We start from the raw sequence: 21,043 nt of genomic DNA, 5'->3' as shown, positions 1-21,043 counted from the left end.
TAAGTACGGATGTCTCTGCACTAATCCGCAAGACTCTACTAGGCCTGCCCATGACTTGTGAGACCTACGTGAACTTAATGCTCTGATACCATGTTGTCACGACCCAATTCAAATTTAGGCCGTGATGGCGCCCAACACCATTGTCAGGCAAGCCGACACTAATCAAAATAGTGGTTTCGCATTTCTGTAAATTTAGTAAGTGGATACATTTCCTTATTTGTTGAAAATATTTAGAAATTTGCAAATGGGACATAATTAAACGGGAATAACAAGTACTAATCAAAATCAAGTAAACAAATGCAAAATCATAAGTCTACTAGAGCACATGCCAAGACCTGGTGTCACAAGTATGTAGGCAATCTAGTAGAATATACAAAAGAGTACCAGCCTACTGTCTGAAAGGAAATAGACAGAAAAATAGAGCATAAGAGAGACCCCAACTGCTGCAGGACGGCTCGGAAGGTAGCTCACCGTGAAGTCTCGAGATGGGGATCAAAACTGCGCACCAGACTGGTAACCAGATGCACCTGCCTCAAATCCTGTATAATTAAGTACAGAAGTGTAGCGTGAGTACATAAAATAACATATACCCAGTAAATATCCCGCCTAACCTAGAAGAAGTAGTGACGAGAGGTCGATTTCGACACTTACTAGGGCCAATAACATGATAATATGAGATTCTAATTAAGCATGGTATACAATAATAAGACTTAGAACAAGAATTTAATTGGTCAAGAAATCACCATATTTAAGAACTTAATCACTTTCTTCCTTTAAAACATATGATCACACAGACAATGAATCCACATTAATTATGAAGAAACATTCAGTTCTACTGTCACACACAATACCACCGAGGGTGTTCGGCCCGATCCAACATAAATATAAATTGTGCACTGCCGAGGGTCGAACGGCGTGAATCATAAATGCATCCATTTTCCCCGCTCGCGAATCATACATGCGACGCGGTCAAACATAAATTTAAGGAATTACCCCGCTCGCGAATCATACATGCGACACGGTTACAAAAAGATCTCATAAATTATTATAGTACTCTCCCATTCTTTTCAAAATACGACATTCAAATGAAAACTTTTAAGATCCCATTATTTTTCCTCAATTCCAATTCCTTTTGAAATATTTAATAAGCACACTCCATTCCACCCTTCTCAAGGCAAACAATATACATAAAGCAATAACAATATCAACAAGGCATGGTGTAAGCCTAAGACTACCCGGACATAATAGGAATAGTAGCTACGTACGGACTCTCGTCACTTCGTGCGTACGTGGCCCCCCACAAATAACAACACATATTAATTTAGTTCACCTATGGGGTAATTTCTCTCTTACAAGGTTAGAAAGGAGACTTACCCCGTCTCAAAGCCTACTTCCCAATTCAAGAACGCGCTTAAACCTCCAAATTTAATGCCAAATGACTCGAAGCTAGTCAAACATTACATAAACTAATCAATTTATGCTCAAAAGTTCATAATTCCACCCTTTAAGTGATTCCCAACCTAAATTGCAAGATTCCTAAAATTCACCCCCGGGCCCACATGCTCCAATTCCGGAAATGTTTAAAGAAAGTTGTTACCCATGACCTAAGGAACATAAATATATGATTATCACTAAGTTTCATGGTCAACTTCATGGTAAAAATCTCATTCTTGTCAAACCCTAGGTTTTTCATCTAACCCATGATTTCTACTAATTTTCATGTTAAAATCTACCCAAAATCTATGTATTGAACTCACGATACTTACCTCCAAAAGCTAGGTGGAAATCCCTCCCAAGAAGCTCCAATAATCGCCCAAAGAGTTAGAGAAAATGAGTGAAAATGGCTTAAGTCCCATATTAATTGAACCTCACTGCCCCAGCGATTTACGCACCTGCGGTGCATAGGCCGCACCTACGGATCCACTTTTGCGCACCAGGTCTCCACTTCTGCAGAGTAGGCTGGGCCGGCTGGGGCCGTATCTGCGGACGGGCTCCCGCTCCTGCGTACGAGGAGCCGCATCTGCGGAATTGGCTGTGCCGGCTGGGGCCGCATCTCTGGACGTTGGTCTCGCACCTGCCAGCTCGCACCAGCGGCTGGCCAATCGCAGTTGCGGTTATGACAGAACTAGAGAGCTTCAGCTATTGCTTCAACTCCCGAAATGGTCCGAGCCTCGTCCGATCGTCACTCGGGGCCCCCAGGCCCCGCACGAACATACCAACAAGTTTGGAATCACAAAACGGACTCGCTCGAACTCACAGAACGCCCGAAACAACATTAAAACCAAGAATCACACCCTAAAACCAATTGAATCAAACTTAAGAACTTCAAGTTCTTCAACTTACTTCCAATGCGCCTAAACATACTTATACTATTCGGAATGATACCAAATTTTGCGTGCAAGTCTTAAATGATATTATGGAACTATTCCCGATCTCGTTATTTCGTTTGGACCTCGATATCGCCAAAACCCGCTTCAAACTAAATTTTAAAGAACTTCTAAAACCTTCAAGAAACAACTTTCACTATTAGCCGCCAAAACGCTCACGGTTCATCCAAAACCCAATCTGAACATGCGCCCAAGTCCGAAATCACCATACGGATCTATTGGAACCGTCAAATCCCGATTCCGAGATCGTTTACACAAAATGTTGACCAAAGTTAAACTTGGCCTTTCAAGCCAACCTTAAGGAACCAGGTGTTCTGATTTCAACCCAAACTCTTCCAAATCCCGAACCAACCATCCCCGCAAGTCATAAATTGGTAAAACCATGTATGGGAAGTATTATTTAGGGGAACGGGGTTTTAGAAAGTAAAACGACCGGTCGGGTCGTTACATTCTCCACCTCTTAAATAAATGTTCGTCCTCGAACGGGTTTAGATTCATACCTGAAGTGCTGAATAAGTGTGGATATCTTCTCCGCATGTCCTCCTCAAACTCCCAGGTCGCCTCATCGACTGGTTGGCCTCTCCACTGAACCTTTACCGTAAAAATCCTCTTGCATCTCAATTGGCGATCCTGTCTAGCAACTGGCTCCTCTTCATAACCCAAACCCTCATCTAACTGAATAGTGCTAAAATCTAACACATTTTGACAAGTCGGCATGATATCTCCAGAGCATAGACACGTGAAAATCTGGATGAACCCCTGATAGGCTGGGAGGTAAAGCAAGCTCATAAGCAACCTCTCCAACTCGCCTCAATAGCTCAAATGGGCCTATAAACCTTGGGCTCAACTTGCCCATCTTTCCGAATCTCATAATACCCTTGATCGGCGAGACCTTCAAGAGAACCTTTTTGCCAACCATAAATAATACATCGCGCGCCTTTTGATCAGCGTAACTTTTCTGTCTGGACTGTGCTGTGCGAAGTCGCTCCTAGATCAACCTTGCCTTTTCTAAGGCATCCTTTACCAAATCAGTACCATATAACTTAGCCTCGCCGGGCTCAAATCCCCCGATGGGAGAACGACATCGCTGACCATATAAAGCCTCAAATGGAGCCATCTCTATGCTGGACTGGTAACTGTTGTTGTAAGCAAACTCGGCCAAAGGCAAGAACCGATCCCACAGTCCCCCAAAGTCAATCACACATGCTCTTAGCATGTCCTCCAATATCTGAAATGTATGCTCTGACTGCCCGTCGGCCTGAGGATGAAACGTAGTGTTGAGCTCTACACGGGTACCCAACTCACTCTGTATGGCTCTCCAAAAATGCGCAGTCAACTGAGGGCCTCTATCTGATATGATGGAAACAGGCACACCGTGTAATCGAACTATCTCCCTAATATAAATCTGGGCCTATTTTTCTGAAGTATATGTAGTCATAACCGAAATGAAATGTGCCGACTTGATCAACCGGTCGACAATAACCCAAACTGCATCAAACTTCTACAAGGTCCGCGGTAACCCAACCACGAAGTCCATGGTAATGCGCTCCCATTTCCACTCAGGTATAGTCATTTGCTGAAGTAGGCCACCTGGCCTCTGGTGTTCATGCTTGACCTGCTGGAAACTCAGACACCTGTGAGCTCGCACCTGCGGCTGGCCAACCGCAGGTGCGGTTATGATAGAACTGGAGAGCTTCAGTTATTGCTTCAGCTACCGAAATGGTCCGAGCCTCGTCCGATTGACACTCGGGGCCCCCGAGCCCCGCCTGAACATACCAACAAGTTTGAAATCACAAAATGGACTCGCTCAAACTCATGGAACGCCCGAAACAACATTAAAACCAAATATCACACCCTAAAACCAATTGAATCAAACTTAAGAACTTTAAGTTCTTCAATTTACTTCCAATGCGCCGCAACGTACTTATACTATTAGGAATGACACCAAATTTTGCGTGCAAGTCTTAAATGACACTACGGAACTATTCCCGATCTCGAAATTCTATTTGGACCTCGATATCACCAAAACCCACTCCAAACTAAATTTTAAAGAACTTCTAAAACCTTTAAGAACCAACTTTCACTATTAGGCGCCAAAATGCTCTCGATAATTCAAAATCCAATCCGAACATACGCCCAAGTCCTAAATCACCATACGAACCTATTGGAACTATCAAATCCTGATTCCGAGGTCGTTTACTCAAAATGTTAACCGAAGTCAAACTTGGCCTTTCAATCCAACCTTAAGGAACCAAGTGTTCAGATTTCAACCCAAACTCTTCCAAATACCAAAATAACCATCCCCTCAAGTCATAAATCAGTAAAAGCATCTACGGAAAGTTTTATTTAGGGGAACGGGGTTCTAGAAAGCAAAATGATCGGTCAGATCGTTACAAGTATTTAATGTGATGGTATCTTAACGAACACGTCTTTGTGTACAATATTATTTTGTGTATGTTTCCTCCTAATGCTTTGGTTGCTCTGCCTTAACCAAAACTCTTGTTGTCGATCTTGATATCCCTCTTGAAAGTGCAACATACAGTTGTTCGTGTAAGAAAACATATTGCGATAAATATAGTCCAATATTTAGGATGTTTGTCCTTGATCTTTATTTATTATATTTGCAAAACATAAACATACTAAAAATATTTTCATACAAATTAAATCAGATATTCCTTAGTTTCGAAAGACGAAAGTTTAATTCAGGTATAGAATATACTAAGAAGCACATTGACTAGTATCATAAATTTTGCATGTATGACGTTATTGTCAAAACATCTATATACTATTTGTGTGCTACCACATAAGCTATTCGACGTATCTAAGTTTTTCAATAGCACGACAGGTATATTTTTCTTCAAAATCAACCTATATACAATGGAAGATCAATTTTAACTTAGTCTATTATATATACAGTGACATTAACGTACGTAAGAAATAATAAATTTGACAACAAACATGTATGGTAGAAGGACATTTGGTATTAAAGTATTTAAGTATTCTTCTTGCTAGTAATTATTGGTATCATTTTCTGCTGAGTCAAAAACAGAAAAATATTTTGTTTTTACTATAACATTTTCCAATCAACCTTTTATTTAGTTCATCAACATACTCTTTCTGCTAGCTAAGATATCTTTTTAATTCTATCATGTGATTTGCACAAATTGTGTTTTAATCTAATGATAGAAATATTTCTCTTATTAAATGCACTACTATTACCATTGGGATTGATAACCAAGTGTTCAGGAAGAACCAAATCTTCTTTTATTGGATGCTCTTCTTCGTTTCCGACACGAAGCAAGAAGACACGGAATACTGGATCTGTTCTTACTTTAAATTTCTTATTAGTTGAATCTTTTTCATTTGAGGCCAGAAGTATAACTTTGGCAAGCTAGCTTTTACAGTCTCTGCTTTTGTCGATTTTGGAACTACTGGTAGTACTTGACATAAATTACCTCCCAACCCATTGATTTCCACCAAACGGTTCATTAATATCCAATATATCTCTAGAACTCCGAGCAATTATTTCGATCGTTTGACACTTAGCCATAAATGCTTCATCCCATCTTATCAATTTTGCTTTCCTTATAAATTTAGCACGATTGCTCTGCTTTGATATATTTGTGATGGTTATTTAAGTTGTTTGAAGAGGTATATCAAATCTAAAGTGGGTGGCCTTACAATAAAATTGTCATGGTATATCACTTGCTATTATTACTAACAGTGTCATGCCTCTTGATATGATATTTGCAAATAATGCATGACATAGAAATATTATTTCGATTACACCAGAGGCATCTATAAAGAATAATCCCATTATAACAAATTCGACTCTTTATAATATAGTCTTGAAAGCTTGTTCTTGTTTAGGATTTAGCTTTGATTGTGCTTCCGCATACACTTGTATAACATTTTGATTCTTAATAATATACTAACCTTTTTACTTTGTGTTCTAATACTCTTTTTATGGAATAAATTTATGTACCCTAAGATTATTTTTTTAACTTGAATAAGAATTTTACTCATATGACGAATTTAAAAAATAATTGAATTGGATTCTCTTGCTAAATAATTAATTAAAAGATTTAATTATTTGATTTTAACATAAAAAATAATTTATTCTATGTTGATTCAGATCTTAATATTAGTTCATCTCTTGTTTTGAATATTTAATCTTAATTATACTTTTATCCACCGTAAATTTTATTTTCAAAGAGTAAAAGAGTGATATGAGATTTCACTTGTAGATCTTTATGTCTGTAGAATCATTAGTGGTATTGACTCTTACCAACCATTTTTTTATCTTTCTCATACATTTATATTCTTAAATATTTTCTTAGTTGTTGTTTAATAATTGAGTATTTTTTAATATTACACAAAAATTTGATTAAAAAAATATTATTTGAGTAGGAAAATAGTTCAAATATAATATAAAAATATTTTATTTGAGTAGTAAACTGCGTACCCCCGTAAGAGATGATAGATACCGGTATGCCATGAAGCCTGACGATCTCGCGGATATCCACTCGAGCCAGCTGCTCGAAAGAATAGGTAGTCATCACAGGAATGGAATGAGTTTACTTGGTCAGCCGGTCCGCAATCACCCAAACTGCATTAAACTTCCGTTGAGTCCGTGGAAGCCCAACAATGAAATCCATAGTGATCCGCTCCCATTTCCACTCTGGAATCTCTAACTTCTGAAGCAACCCACCTGGTCGATGATGCTCGTACTTCACCTGCTGGTAATTTAGGCACCGAGCTACATACTCCACTATGTCCTTCTTCATTCTCCTCCACCAGTAATGTTGTCTCAAGTCTTGATACATCTTTGCGGCACCCGGATGAATAGAATACCGCGAACTGTGAGCCTCCTGAAGAATCAAATCACGCAAACCATCTACATTGGGCACACATAGCCTGCCCTGCATCCCCAATGCACCATCCTCCCCAATAGTGACCTCCTTAGCATCACTGTGCTAGACCGTGTACTTAAGGACAAGCAAATGGGGATCCTCATACTGACGCTTCCTGATACGATCATAAAGAGAAGACTGAGAGACCACACAAGCCAATACTCGACTCGGCTTAGAAACATCCAATCTAACAAACTGACTAGCTAAGGCCTGAACATCCAATGCCAATGGCCTCTTTGCTGCCGGAATATATGCTAAGCTCCACAAACTCTCCGCCCAGCGACTCAAGGCATCAACCACCACATTGCCCTTCCCGGGATGGTACAAAATGGTGATATCATAGTCCTTAAGAAGCTCCAACCACCTCCGCTGATGCAAGTTAAGATCCTTCTATTTGAACAGATGCTGCAAACTCCGATGATCAGTGTAAATCTCACAATGGACACCGTACAAATAGTGCCGTCAAATCTTCAAGGCGTGAACAATAGCTGCTAACTCAAGGTCATGGATAGGATAGTTCTTCCCATGGGGCTTCAACTGGCGCGAGGCATAAGCAATCACTCTACCCCCTTGCATCAGAACACACCCAATGCCGATCCACTAGGCATCACAATACATTGTGTAAGAACCAGAAACTGATGGTAGGACTAGAACTGGAGCCGTGGTCAAAGCAGTCTTGAGCTTCTGAAAGCTCTCCCTGCACTCCTCCGACCACCTGAAAGGAGCACCCTTTTGGGTCAATTTGGTCAAGGGCGATGCAATAGATGAGAAACCCTCCACAAAATACCGGTAATAGCCCACCAACCCAAGAAAGCTCCGAATCTCCGTGGTTGAGGACGGTCTGGGCCAACTCTGCACCGCCTCTATGTTCTTCGGATCCACCTTAATACCCTCACTGGACACCATGTGCCCCAAGAACGCTACTGAACTGAGCCAAAACTCACACTTGGAGAACTTTGCCTAAAGTTTCTCCTCCCTCAATCGCTATAACACAATCCTCATATGCTAGGCAAGCTCCTCCTGGCTACGAGAAAACACCAAGATATCATCAATGAATACAATGATGAACCGGTCCAAATACAGCTGAAACATATTGTTCATCAGATGCATGAACGTTGCTGGGGCGTTCGTCATCCCAAAAGACATCACAAGGAACTCATAATGGCCATATCGGGTCCTGAAAGCTGTCTTAAGAATATCTGAGTCCCAAATCTTCAACTGGTGATACCCTGACCTCAAATCAATCTTGGAGAACACCATTGTTCCCTGAAGATGGTCAAACAAATCATCAATACGCGGCAAAGGGTACATTGTGACCTTGTTCAACTGTCTGTAATCAATGCACATTCTCATAGTACCATCCTTCTTCTTCACAAATAGAACTGGTGCACCCCAAGGTGACACGCTAGGCCGAATAAACCCCTTATCAAGGAGTTCCTGAAGTTGCTCCTTCAACTCCTCCGGTGCCATATGGTACGGTGTAGAAATGGGCTGAGTGCCCGACACCAAATCAATACCGAAATCAATATCCCTGTCGGGCGGCATGCCCGGCAGGTCTGCAGGAAACACACCCGGGAAATCTCGCACCACCGGAATAGAATCAATAGCAGGGGCCTCTACACTAACATCCCTCACAAAGGCCAGATAAGATAGACAACCTTTCTCAACCATTCGTTGAGCTTTCAAGTATGAAATCACTATACTGGGAACATAGTTTATAGAGCCTCTCCACTCAGCCCTCGGCAACCCCGGCATCGCCAACGTCACGGTCTTAGCGTGACAATCTAGAATAGCATGACATGGAGACAACCAATCCATACCCAAAATCACGTCAAAATCGACCATACTAAGCAATAAGAGATCTACTCTAGTCTCCAGACTCCCAATAGTCACTACACATGACCGATATACACGATCCACAATGATAGTATCACCCACTGGAGTGGACACATAAACAGATGAAACTAGAGACTCACGGGGCATATCCACATAATGAGCCAAATACGAGGACACATATGAATAAGTGGAACCAGGGTTAAATAATACGGACGCATCTCTATGGCAAACTGAGACAATACCTGTAATCACAGTATTCGAAGCAATGGCATCTGGTCTGGCAGGAAGAGCATAGAAACGAGCCTGGCCGCCCCATGATCGGCCTCCCCCTCTCGGGCGACCCCTAGCTGACTGGGCTCCACCCCGAGCTGGCTGAGAGGGTGGTGAAAAACCTGGTGCTGATGTCAGAGACTGGCTCCTCTGCTGAGTCGGACCTCCCGTAAGGCAGGGACAATGCCTCCTGATGTGGCCAAACTCTCCACACTCATAAAAACTCCCAGGTGTTGGTGCTGGTGTTGGGGACTAAAGGGAGCCCCGAGCACCGGGATAACTGGCAGAAGGACCTGGCATAGATGAACCGTGACCTAATGGAGCATGGGACGAACTCTAAGCTGGGAGAGCACTGAGAGATGAATGGCCCTGCTGATAAACGTGTGAACCATGGCCAGATGATGCACCACGGTGAACTGGGCGAGCCGTCTGAGCATGTCTAAAAAGACCACCCCTACCATAGTGGAACTACCCCCGGAAGGAATACCACTAAATCCACCCTGTCCACGAGGCCTCTTGGCCTCTCTTTCAACCCGCTCCTGGCTGTGAACCATCTCAATCTGACGAGCAATGTCGACAACCTCATCAAAAGTAGCACCAGACACTCTCTCTCTAGTCATAAGCAATCGCAGCTGAAAAGTGAGGCCATCTATAAACCTCCTGATCCTCTCCATGTCTGTGGGAAATAAACAGATAGCATGACGGGCCAACTCTAAAAATCTCATCCCATACTGCGTCATGGACATATCACCCTAATGAAGCTGCTCAAACTGCATGCGCAGCTCCTCTCTGCTAGACTGTGGCAATAACTTCTCCAGGAATAGACCGGAGAATTGCTGCCATGTAAGGGGTGTTGCGCCGACCGGCATACGCCTCTCGTAAGCCTCCCACAAACTGAAAGCAGCCCCAAAGAACTGAAAAGTAGTGAACGAGACCCCACTAGCCTCTAGAATAACTGTTGTACAGAGTATCCTCTGTCACCTGTCCAAGAAGCCATGTGCATCCTCTCCCTCGGTACCACTGAAAGATGGAGGCTGGAGTCTCCCAAACCTCTCCAATTGACGTTGCTCATCATCAGGCATAACAGGAACCACATAGTCCTGAGCAGCTGCAACCGGTTGGCCGGTGGTGCCCCCGATGTCTGGAATCCCTGTACCACCTACTCTGGTGTGCAAGCGGCGGGAGTCTAAGCACCTCCCCCGGTCTGAGAAGTGGCTGTTGCGGCCGGAACAGAGACTGCCTGAGCAAGACTGGTACACGCGGTTAGAATCTGAGCTAAAGCCTCCTGAAGGCCTGGAATCACAATAAGCACAGGTGGTGCCTGAGCTGGTCCCACCGGCTCATCCACAACTGGAGCCTGCTCCTGAACTAGGGCAACTGGTGGATCTGCAGGTGTTGCCCTAGCTGCGGTGCGAGTTGCACCTCTGCCCCTACCACGGCCTCTACTACAACCTCAGCCTCTCACGGCCCTAACTGGTGGTACTGGTAGCTGTTCATCCTGCCCCGTAGTACGCATCCTCACTATCTGTGAGAGAATAAGAACAACAGAAATTTAGTTACCAAAATCAAAAGATTCGCACGATAAGAATTCAAGAATGTGAAGTTTCCTAAGGGTTTGGCAGACTCTTGAAGATAAGTACAGATGTCTCTGTACTGATCCGCAAGACTCTACTAAACCTGCTCATGACTCGTGAGACCTATGTAACCTAGGCTCTGATACCAACTTGTCACGACCCAAAACCTGACCCGTCGTGATGGCGCCTATCGTGATACTAGGCAAGTCGACATTTCCAAAACACTTTCAACATTTAACAGAAATGAATTAAGATATTTAAAATAACCGGAGTTTTTTCATAAAAATGGGGTAAGACCCAAAACATAAGTGCGGAAAAATAGCCCGACATCGGGGTGTCACTGAGTCATGAGCATCTAGATATCCAGTCTAATACAAACAGTATCTAAGTATCAATACAGAAAAGAGAGAAAACATAGAAGAAGAGACAAGGTCTGCGGACGCCGGCAACTACCTCGTAGTCTCCAATACTCGATCGTGCACGAACTCAACTACCTCCGTGATCAAACACACCTGGATCTGCACATGAAGTGCAGGGTATAGCATTAGTATAACCAATTCAGCAAGTAACAGAAATAAATAAGGAACTGAGAAGGTAGTGACGAGCTATACAAATACAGTTCATTTTCAATAATTCCAGCAAAGAGTAGACATGCTTTCAAATCTGGCAGCTCAAGTCAAATCAGTTTATACAGTTACAGTGCAGGTAATCCGGATATAGAATCTTTCAGAATATTCACAACAATGACGGATAGCAACTAAGTGCATCAATAAATGAAAAACAAGTACAGCCTCTCAAGGTAACATACACTCAACTCGTCACAACAGCTCAATCACTCGGCTCTCAGCCCTCAGTTATCACACTAAATAGGTACCTGCGCTCACTGGGGGTGTGCAGACTCCAGAGGGGCTCCTTTTAGGCCAAGCGCTATATCGCTACGGCGTGCAGCCCGACCCAATCATATAAGTAGCCATAAGGCTCGTTGCGGCATGCAACCCGATCCACAATCCATAAATAGCCATAAGGCTCGTTGCGGCATGTAACTCCATCCATATACCCTCACATAGCTCACAACTCGGCACTCAGGCCCTACCTCAGTCACTAACCTTTCCAGCCCCTCGGGCTCACAGAATCATAATAATCAGCCCAAACAGAGAATACAACAAGTATCAACAAGAAATGAGAGGGAACAGAGATATAACACACAAGTAAGACTATAACTAAGTACAAGACAGTAATTAGTAGTCAATTCAACAAGTATATGACCGTTACGGGTCCCAACAGTGATATCATATGGCCAAAGCATGGTTTCTAACATGAAAGGCAGTCAATTTCTCAAAGACAAAGAAAAACAAGTAATAACAATGGCTATTCGACATTACAGTCTCATGGGATGGACCAAGTCACAATCCCTTGCAGTGCACGCTCACACGCCCGTCACCTAGCATGTACGTCACCTCCAAACACTCACATCATACTAATTCTCGGGGTTTCATACCCTCAAAACTAGATTTAAGACTGTTACTTACCTCAAACCGCACAAAATTCTACTCCCCAATGCCTTTTCCCCTCGAATCAGTCTCCAAATGCCCCGAATCTAGCCACAAGCAGTACGAGATAATTAATATAGGCTAAAGGAATCAATTCCACAAGAAAAATACGAAATTACAAGCCAAAATCCAAAATTGGTCAAAAGTCGGCCCCGGGCCCACGTCTCGAAATCCGAAAAAAGTCACAAACTCGAAAGTCCATTCACTCACGAGTCCAACCATAGTAAATTTATCCAAATCCGATGTCAAAATCCCAATCAAAACCCAAAATCTTAGTTGAAGAACTTCTTCCCATTTTTCCCCAATTGTTAACCTAAATCCGAAATTTAAATGATGAAATTAATGATAGATTAGTAGGATATAACCAAAATCAAGTGTAGAATCATTACCCAATCGATGTCTCTAAAAATTCCTCGAAACCTCGTCCAAATCCGAGCTCCCAAACTCAAGTTTTGATAAAAATGGCCAAACCCTCGTTTTTGAATCTTTATATCTGCCGAGTTAATTCCTTCTTTGCGAACGCGGTCAAAGCCTTACATTCGCATTGAACAATAAAATGTTGACCAGAATTCCTCTTTCGCGAACGCGAGTGACCTCTCGCGAACGCGTAACTTTCACTAGCTGACCCTACACGAATGCGGGACTCTCCTCGCGAACGCATAAGCTTAAATGCCTGAAGCTCCACCTGCTTGTTCCTCTCCGCGAACACGAGGACCATGTCGCGAACGCGGGAACCACAACACGAACGTGAAGAGTAACTCAGTTGGCCTTCCCAAATGCCTTATGCGAATGCGAGAACTCCCTCGCGAACGCGATGAAGAAAATGTCTGCAACAAAACACCAGAAAATCTGCTATCTTCCAAAGTCCAAAAGTGATTCGTTAAGCATCCGAAACTCACCCGAGGTCCCCGGGACCTCAACCAAACATACCAGCCAATCCTAAAACACCATAAGAACTTAGTCGCGCCTTTGAATCACTCAAAACAATATCAAAACACCAATTACACCCGGATTCAAGCCTAAAAAACTTCTAAACTTTCAAATTACATAAATGACACTGAAACCTACCAAACCACGTCCGATTAACCTCACATTTTGCATACAACTCATATTCAACATTACGGATCTATTCCAACTTCCGGAATCGGAATCCGACCCTGATATCAAAAAGTCAACCCCCCGGTCAAACTTCCCAAAATTCGACTTTCGTCATTTCAAGCCTAAATTAGCTACAGACCTCAAATTTACAGTCCGGACACACTCCTAAGTCCAAAATCATCCAACGGAGCAAACGGAACCGACGGAACTCCATTCCAGAGTCGTCTTTACACACTTCCGACTACGGTCAAAATCTTAAGACTTAAGCTTCCGTTTTAGGGACTAAGTGTCTTGAAACACTCTGAAACCAAAAACAAGACCTCCCGGTAAGTCACTTAAGCTAAAATAGATACGGGAAAAACAGTAAATAGGGGATCGGGGCTAATACACTCAAAACGACAAGCCTTCCCAAAGCCTGAACATGAATCGATAAGGCCAATTGTAGCATACATTCCTCAAATCCTTGGCTCAAATCACCATTTATGTTCTCTTTCCTTAGTCATAACAATCGCCCCAATATGCCGATAACTAGAAACCTCACACGTAGACAACCATGCAGGCGGTGGGGCTCTCCCACTTAAGCTTGAAGCTACCATTACATGACCCTGGAACCTATCAAGATCCCTTCTTCCTTACAGACATGACCTCGCGTAATCGACCCACCAAGTTCCTTGAAATCTTCTTGTTAACTATTTCATGAATGCTCTGAATCACTAGCCACATTTACATATTCGACCTCTTACCGGATAGCCAATAAAATGTTTCGTAGAAGCTTCATCAACGCCACGCAACAGTTAACCTACTCACCGGAAATAACCCACCTGTGTAAATTCCATGCCGACATCTTCCAACAACGCTGCACCGAGTACAATTACCACGAAACCAATAAACCATCCTCAGCATGTGCTTGTTCACCAGCTGTAAAAGTCCGTTCACTCCTCATGGACATCAACTAGAGAGGCGACATTACATTCCAGTCCAAAGTCGTGTTGTATCCTTCTTCATACCATGCAACCCCTTTTCGCCGTATCCAACCCTTCTCCGTATGGCAGCCAATATTCCAAACTAAGTTCGTAGACTTAGTCAATGTCCACCATGAGTTCCAAATCACTCTAAACTTTCCTTAACGCGTGTAGCTATGCTACCACAGAACCCATATGCTACTCTGCCACTCTCTCACTTTGGTCAAACCCTCTCCTTTAAGCAACTCCTCGACTTCTACTTTTCACACTTGACCTCCTAATAATTCAACCACCGCAAGACACCTCCCACATGTCCTTTCCTCGTCCTTCACTGCCTAATTGTTGCTCCAAACCCGAATCCATCTCTGTAACATCCGAACACATGAGTCGCCACCAACTCTAAACCTCTTAGAAGATCATCTTTCTCGAGCCATCAATACTAAAAGTACCAATTCGATTCTGAAATCACTACACTCTGTCATCTCTGACAACCGCATCTCAGGCACCATTTCACAATACCTTGCCTAGAAGGAAAATTGAAGAAGACCATAACACCGGCGAACCTTAACGCATTTAACAAGGCGATGACACCACATCACAATTGAGAACTCTACCACGCTCGAAAATATCAAGCCTCATTACTCTATCAACCCCAAACCTGAACATTCATATTACGATTACCCTCCCTTTGCTGGGATTAAACGTCGAACCTCTACATCATGCGCTGAGAAATCCTTCTTTCAAGTCATTCACTGCCTCGACACATAGACAAGTATCCTACCATTACTCAAACACTGTGTAATATCAACGCACGAATCGTCATAACAATCAATGCCAAATCTCAAAACCTTAGGTAATACTGATACTGAGCTGCAACAACAGAACGGCCTTCCGCAAGGTGACGACAATAGCCCAATCAAATACGCAGGGATAAACATCCTGCACCACATATGTAGTACCATTAAAATTCCTCGATTCCCAATTGATAACAAGCGCTTCACGTCGTACAGGATTGAATGAGAAGGAAAATGAAGGCATAAGCCTCAAAGGAATCAAATCGCACGATGAGGAATCAAGAAGGGAAGTGCTCCTAACAGTCATGTAGCCTCTCGAAGATAAGTACAGACGTCTCTGTACCGATCCGCAAGACTCTACTAGGCTCGCTCATGACTCGTGAGACCTAAGTGAACCTAGTGCTTTGATACCATATTGTCACGACTCAAAATCCATTAAAGGTCATGATGGCACCGGACACCGCTGTCAGGCAAGCCAAAAATAAATACTTAATTGGGTTCTCATTTTTAATATTTTTGAAATCATATTTTTCTTCAATTAAACAGTAAAAGATGGAATCTACAGTGTAAGTAATAATATTATTAATAATTTCAATACAGGATAACCCAAATCACCCCAAAACCCGGTGTCAAAAGTGCATGAGTCTCAACTAGAAATGCAAAATATAATACAACATCTATCCGGAATACAAATTCGGACAGGAGAAAATATAAATATTCTGAAGGAGACTCTGCTGGCTGCAAACTCGTAACGTGGAATGTAGCTCACCTAAGTCCCCGCAATAACCGCGCATCTACGCCCACAAGGCCACTAGACATATATGTACCTGCACAAAAATATGTAGCAAGTGTAGTATGAGTACGTAAATCAACGCGTACCCAGTAAGTATCCCGCCTAACCTCGAATAAGTAGTGACAAGGGGTCGACTTCGACACTTACTATGGGCTATAAATAAAATATCAATGATATAATTAGGCATGGATTAAGTAGAACGGTTGTAAGCTCAATATCATGAAATAAGTAAACAATTCTTTTGTTCATAAGAAATTTCTAAATTTTATTTTCGTCATTTAACATTTTTGTATCTCGGGCCAATGAAAGCAATATCAATTATTATAAATTCCAAAAAAATATATATCATGCGCAAATCATGTCGAGGTCGTACGGCCCGATCCAACGTAATATTTAAATTGTGCACTGCCGAGGGTCGAACGGCACGAACTATAGATACATCTATCTGCTACCAAGGCATTCGGCCCGCTCCACAAAAGAGAAAGCACATTAAACAACCAATTCAAGGTTTATTAAGGGCAAATATTCCAAAATTTTCAAATTCCCATTTAACGGTCAAGTAAATGAAGTTTAACCTCTTTACAATTCCTTTATCGAGTTTCTAAATTTTTTAAACAATTAATTTAACAAGTAGGGCACAACATTCGCAAGTACAATATGATATGGGTCCTAGACTACCCGGACATAAGCATAATAGTGGCTACGCACTGACTCTCGTCACCTCGTGCGTACGTAGCCCCCACAAATAGAAGCACAAAATGATTTGATTCACCTATGAGGTAAATTCCCTCTTACAAAGTTAGAAAGAAGACTTACCTCGCTCTAAAATTCTATAACCAGCTCCAAAGCTTTTTCCAACAACTCAAACTAATGCCTATCGCTCCAAAACTAGTCAATAAATGTGTAAACCCATAAATATATACTCTAATACTCATTATAATTCAATTTACAAAAATTCTTAACTCTGCTTGAAAAGTTGATAAAAATCACCCTCGGTCCCACGTGCCAGATTTCGAAAATATTTGAAGATAAACTTTACCCATGACACCACGAACTCATATATATAATTTATTCCAAATTTCATGTCCAATTTCGTGGTCAAGATCCAAAAATACCAATTTTCTAGGTTTTCTTCAAAATCTCAAATTTCTACAAATTTTCATGTTTAAATCCCTATATAAATCATATATTTAACTCACAATATGTGGGAATCACTTACCTTGACATAGATGACGAAAATCCCCCTTCCAAGAACTCCAAAAATCGCCTATCCAAAAGAAAAATGGAGGAAAATGGCCAAATCTCGTCTTTAAAATGACACTGCCCAGCCCGACTTTCACTTCTGCGGTCCAACAGCCACTCATGCGGCTCCGCACCTGCGAAAATTCCATCGCAGGTGCGGTTCAAGCTCGGCCCAACAGTCCCCCGCATCTGCTCCCCCTACGCGCTTCTGCTCTTTCGCTTCTGCGGCTCCACGTGCGCAGGTGCGGTCCCGCTTCTGCAGAACTCGACCGCATCTGCGGTCCCAGCCTACCCCAGCCAGAACCGCTTCTGCGACCCTCTCGGCAGCTTCTGCGGCTCCGCACCTGCGGCCAAAACCTCGCAAGTGCGGTTACACCAGAAGATAGATGCTTCAACTTTCCTTCCAAGTCCAAACTCGATATGTTAACCATCCGGAATCCACCCGAGGTCCTCGGGACCTCAACCAAATATACCAACACGTCCCAAAACACATTACGAACTTAGTCGAGGCCTCAAATCACGCCAAACAATATCAAAACTACGAATCACCCTCCAATTCAAACTTAATGAACTTTGAAATTCCAAAGTTCTCCAAATCGATGCCGAAACCTATCAAATCACGTCTGATTGACCTCAAATTTTGCACACAAGTCATAATTGACATTACGAACCTACTCCAACTTCCGTAATCGGAATCCGACCCCGATATCAAAAGGTCCACTCCCGGTCAAACTCTCCAAAACTTTCAAATTTTTAACTTTCGCCAAATGATCTCAAAATAACCTACGGACCTCCAAACCCACATCCGGACACGCTCCCAAAACCAAAATTACCATACGGAGTTATTCCCAGACTCGAAATCCCAAACGGATATCGATAACATTGAAATACACCTCAACCCAATTTTTATGAAATTCTTCCAAAATGCCAACTTCCACAATAGGCGCTGAAACGCTCCTGGGTCATCCAAAACCCGATTCAGACATACACCCAAGTCCAAAATCATCATACGAACCTGTTGGAATATTCAAATCCCGATTCTGAGGTCGTTTACTCAAAAATCACACTTTAGTCAATTTTTCCAACTTAAGGCTTTCAAAATTAAATTTTTCTTTCCAAATCAACTCTGAACTTCTCGAGTACAAGTCATAATACCTGAAGTGAAGCTGCTCAGCGCCTCAAACCGCCGAACGACGAGTTAGAGCTCAAAACGACTGGTCGGGTCGTTACATGTGCAGTATTATGTCCTAAAACTAATAGGATTATAAGGCTAATATCTAGAATTCCGGTTATGTCCTTTAATTATGAGTTATTATGCTTAATATTATAAGGTTATTTTTATAAACCGACATTGTATTCATATTTTTATAATAAATGAATTCAGTGTCATAAAACGAAACCTGCAGGGAGAGCTCTAAATCTATTCAAAAATTATAATCGTAACAACAGTGGAATTTCTTTTTAATTTCTTTACTTTCTTTTCCATGAGTAACTCTCATAATCGGAAATTAAGTGTAATTTGCATAGCATATAATTCAAAAAAAAATTGTTTCTTGCGTTTATTTATAATTAAAATTTAAAGCGATTATAAAAGATGAGAAATAATATTTGAAAAGATTGAGTTCTCCTATTTCCGTCAGTTTTCTTACTTTATGATATTTATTCTAAATTACTTATTTCATCTTCGTTTGATAGATTACATTAGTGATATTATGGAATATTAATTTTAGTATTGAAACTTTATTTTTTATTATGTTAAAATAAATAACGTACATAGAGAAATTGAGCTAGGAAAGATAATTATAATATTCAAATCATAAGTGAAGTGTTTGAGAGAGATTGTTATAATTATCAATGAATATTATTATATATAATTGTATTTAGTCAGTTAGTGGGTATCAGCTGTCGATTTTATTTCATTAAAGTCGATCTTAAGCATCTTTCGGTTCAATTATGTACTAATTATTCTGTTGGAATATCCCTTTTAGATTTCAAGACATATTTGTGCAAATTTTAATCCAGATATCCCTATTTATTTATTTATTTATGTTATATGACATCCATGTTTTTCTCTTCACCAAGATTCGCATATCCTTTAAAAACTTTAATTCGAAGACCAAAAAGTAAAGAATAGGTAGATATTTATTTGTTCAATTTTATATGAATTAGACAGTCCGAAAGTAATTATACTAATAGGATTCCTAAAGGTAATCAGGTAGGATTCCTAACGTGTAGTATTATGTCCTAAAACTAATAGGATTACTAATATCTAAAATTCTGGTTATGTCTTTTTGTTATGAGTTATTATGCTTAATATTATAAGGTTATTTTTGTAAACCGATATTGTATTCATGCTTTTATAATAATATAGATATAGATATATGGGATCGGGTTGCATGCCGCAACGGTATTGATATTATATATGAGATCAGGTTGCACGTCGCAACGGAGAAGATATTATATATAGGATCGGGTTGCACGCCACAATGGTATTAATATTATATATGGGACCGAGTTACATGCCGCAATGGAAAAAATATTATATATATGATCGAGTTGCACACCACAACGGAGAAAATTTTTTATGGTTATTCTTGTCTATTGATTTCTATTATTATATTGTGTTGCGATACTGAGAAGTGATGATATTTTTGGATCCCCTGTCATTTGTGTTTATGTTTCAATCATTACGTGATTATTCGTGTATGTTTCTCGTATTGCACTTTCTGCTTATCATGTGCACAGGTAAAATATTAAGTTAGTATCTTTTAACTTAAAAACCTCATCACTACTTCACCGAAGTCAGTCAAGATACTTATTGAATAAATGGGGTCGGTTCTTCTCATACTAGACTTCTGCACTTTGCGTGCAGATCTTGGAGCTGCGTAGCTGTGGAAGCTGAAGCCTAGCATTGAGGATATACCCGCATTCCAGATTCAATCTATCTTTTGTTCATGGTAGTTTTGAATTTTAAATTCTGTTTATGTAAACCTCAAACAAATACTGTATTTATTCTTTATATCAGTTTGTAAATCTTAATCATAGTGGCTCATGACTTGTACTGCTAGTCCTTGAAAAGTTGTATAAAATTCAGTTATTTTATTCTTGTTATTGATCTTTCACTTGAGTTACTTTATTTTATGTTAGGCTTACCTAGCACCGGGTTAGGTGTTATCACGACTAAGTGGATTTTGGGTCGTAACATTGTTTTACTTTCTTAAAGGGATTGTATGGGTTTTTATAGTATATTTTGGTGAAATGTGGAGAAAATATTAAATGGGAGTGAATATTTACTGAGAGATAGGTCCGTGGCTATGAGTGGACTTTTGTAATAAAAAAAAAGTAAAGTACCAGAGGGACTATATATACATTTACTAATTTTTATTTGTGATCATATATTCAATAGTAGCCCCTATTTGCAGTGGCAGAGCCATATGCATTCAAAGGGTGTCAACCGGCACCCATTTATCAAAAAATTACACTGTATAGTTAGGTAAATTTTTTATAAAATATGTATATATACTATGTATTGACACCCCTTGTCTTCTTGGTGAGTTTATTTCTTTATATTTTGACCCTCCTTGATGAAAATACTGGCTCCGCCACTGCCAATTTGTGCAGCAT

Source organism: Nicotiana tomentosiformis, chromosome 4 (genome assembly GCF_000390325.3).
Source record: "Nicotiana tomentosiformis chromosome 4, ASM39032v3, whole genome shotgun sequence".
In the NCBI taxonomy this organism is placed as follows: Eukaryota; Viridiplantae; Streptophyta; class Magnoliopsida; order Solanales; family Solanaceae; genus Nicotiana; species Nicotiana tomentosiformis.
The sequence above is the reverse complement of the archived record's forward strand: the minus strand, read 5'-3'. Positions refer to the sequence as shown.